The sequence below is a fragment of the Montipora foliosa genome, chromosome 10 (genome assembly GCF_036669935.1).
Source record: "Montipora foliosa isolate CH-2021 chromosome 10, ASM3666993v2, whole genome shotgun sequence".
Classification (NCBI taxonomy): Eukaryota; Metazoa; Cnidaria; class Anthozoa; order Scleractinia; family Acroporidae; genus Montipora; species Montipora foliosa.
In genome coordinates, this window is record NC_090878.1 from 20118685 (window position 1) to 20121852 (window position 3168).

Genomic DNA, 3168 nt, shown 5'->3' on the forward strand with positions numbered 1-3168 from the left:
ATCAAAAGATTAATGAAAATCGATCGTAAGACCACGAAAATGTCTACAGTCTCTGACTTTTATGATGTTTTGTCAAAAGGAAGAAATTGATTACGTGCTAGACAACCATAAATGTGCATGTGATCATCTTGTGTCAACTGAATGAACTACGGCTTTCGTCGTTTCCAGAGCAAAACAGCGTCTTTGGTTTTCTAATTTTATTGTAATATTTAACTGAATATTTACATTTCATCTGTCGGGTCGGGAAGCCTTCTTTTTCGGGTTCCTGAGAACGTTTTTTTTTTCACTTTAGGGTGAACTATTTACACAATCGAGAGGTTGAGCAGCCACCTAATTGAAAATCTGAACATCTATGAGATACAAGAACAGACTTGCGAATTATCGCAAATCACAATGCTGACAAGCACAAAAGGAGAAGATATGGTTAATAAATATGAACTTAGCTACTATCTGAATGTTTTTGGGTTAGAGTAAAGGGATATATTGTTACGCAAATGATGTAATTTCATGACACTCAAAATTCGCAAAAAGCGTGAGTTTCACGTCCACAATCTTTGTACTAGCAAGTCGTAGCAATAAACTGGATTAACCAGGAAGTTAAAGAATTATTGTTGGGTTCCCAAATAAACTTCATTTTACACTACAATCATTTGTCAGAGAAATAAAATTTCTGTCGCCTCGCGTATCACATTTCAACGCACGTATGCAAATTTGTTAACTCATTTTCACCGCGTCCCGATTCTAGCGAAATTCTTCTTCTTTCAAATATTACCAAAAATATTATTTCTCGTCAAGCGTTGCAACTTTTATGTTCAAAAAAACCGCTAAAAATAAAGATTTTTTAACGGTCTATCCGTATATATTTTTTCATAATTTAATATTCTCTGTCAAAATTTGCACAACCATCAAATCACAAAAATAGCAACTCACGCAACAAATTTAGTCTCATTTACCTCTTCGTCGAATTCTCATGCGTAACACGGGAACCTTTCCCTTGAATAATGAAGCACAAAATAGACGACAAGCTTTGTTTCAAAATAATTCTTGGCTGTCACATTTCCAATTAATTTTTACCTGAAGACTGTGCAGAGTTGAGTACAAAATAAATGCAAATTGCCAGACAACTGAGATGCGACTTCAGTAAACAATGTGATGCATTCAAGGCGTTCGATTCCTTTTAAACCCATACGCAATTTGCCATTTGGTTTCAGTCTTGTAAATAATACCACAGTTAGCCAAACAGCATTAGAAACAATGCTCATCTGATGATATCCGACGGCAAAAGATGCAATTGTTATCGAAGACCATTACTCGTCGGTTTGAAGATTCCAGATATTTACTTTTCGCTGCCTGTCTTGTTTATCTGATTGACTTTTCCATTATTGAGCTCCATAAGGGTATCCTTTATTTTAAAAGATCCACTAAAACGCTATTCGCGTTATAATGACTTTCGACGCCATTGCAGGTGAAGTTAAATATTCTACTGTGACCACTGGATAAAATCTACGCATAAGTAAGTACCCCATCAAGTTTACCAAACATACGCGCAGAATACTCTACACACCATGACACTCGGGAGCTTAAGCAACGAGAACGGCGACGGCAACGAGAGCGTCATCTCAAAATATGAATTTGCGTTATTTTAATCGCTTCGTGACTATTTCAACGTTTTTAATATGACAAGGGTGTGGTAATTCCTCAAAGATGACACCAGTCGTAACGGTACTCCATTTTAGGAGAGAAAATTTATCCTCAAGTGCTGACGTTCTTCATAAAACCAAAAACCTGGCTATTTCACGTTGTTGTAGTGCTGACGACGGCAACGAAATGGACAAAAGTAAAAAACGCACGTGCAGGGCGTGCAAAGCTATTGTTTTTGCTCACTAAATATGCAAATTTGTGACCTTCTCGTCGCCGTCGCCGTCGCCCTTGTCGTTGCTTAAGCTCCCTACTACTTAGCAGGGGACGGGCAGGAAAGACTTTTCATGACACGGAATTAGTAAGTACCCCCCTCAAATTTGCCAGAGTAAGTAATAGCTCTGTCGATCTCTCTTTTTGGTAGGCGCAGTGGTTGTCCGTAACGAGCGCTTTGTTGTCCGAGAAAACATGTTTCACAATTATGTGCGCTACACATGATTCTAAAATCTTTCTGGGTACACTTAGCAAGGAGAGGGGGCGACAATTTCCTATTTGTGTAGGATCATGGGAAAAGTTACAAGGCCATACAAAAGCGGTCTACTAATGGAAAATAGGGTCCTTCGTTTTCGAGTTGTGAGTTCTTCGTTTTCGACCTGCGGTGCTTCTTTTTCTAGTGCTGAGTGTTTTGTTTTCGACTTAGGGTCCTTCGTTTTCGATCTTTTGGGTGTTTCCTACTTAGTTCCTCGTTTTCAATACTACCCATTCAGTTGTGACTGACGCACGCACGCAAAAAATCCACCGCTTATTCCTTAACTTATTTGCAGTGGTGTTCATTATTCCTGCTCAACTGGTTGTAAAGAGGAACATTTCAAGGTAATTAGTAATATTAGCTTGGAGCAAGGGTGTAATAAATAATTATTTCTCTGTTGTTTGATCGATCTAAACTACCCTCTATTCTTTCCTTGTACATCGAGAAAGTAAGGAAATGATGTATCTTGAGTTTTTCTAAATGGAGAAAGTTTTAGTTTTCTTATCGCCTTAGATTCCAGTTGGAGGGAGGAAAGCAAATGATGAGTTAGAATGAGTAAGAATTCCTTACAAAAAATGTCTATTGAGCATGCAGAATCTAAGTTACAAATAACAAAGATAAACTATGAAAAGCTGTTGGGTTGAACAGTTTTAAAAAACCCAATGATTCCAATCCACTTTAGTCTTCTTCTGATCAGTTTGTAATTTCTGATGTTTTATTTAAAGCTTCCTTCAATGTTTTAAGTAGACACAATGTATTTTTATATTTCGCTCTATTTGGTATCAAGAGATCATGAGGTAAGAGAACACATCCTCCATACATGGGTCTCTTCCAATGATAATCTTTTTCAATCTAATTTTAGAGCGTGGTCAAACTGCGAGACTATTTTAGGAAAGACACCTAATTGGCCAGTTTAAATGACGTAATAACATTAAAGGTTAAATTTAACAGTTAATCAGATATGTAAAAACTTGCGCCTGGATTTTCGGAGCGAAGGTCCT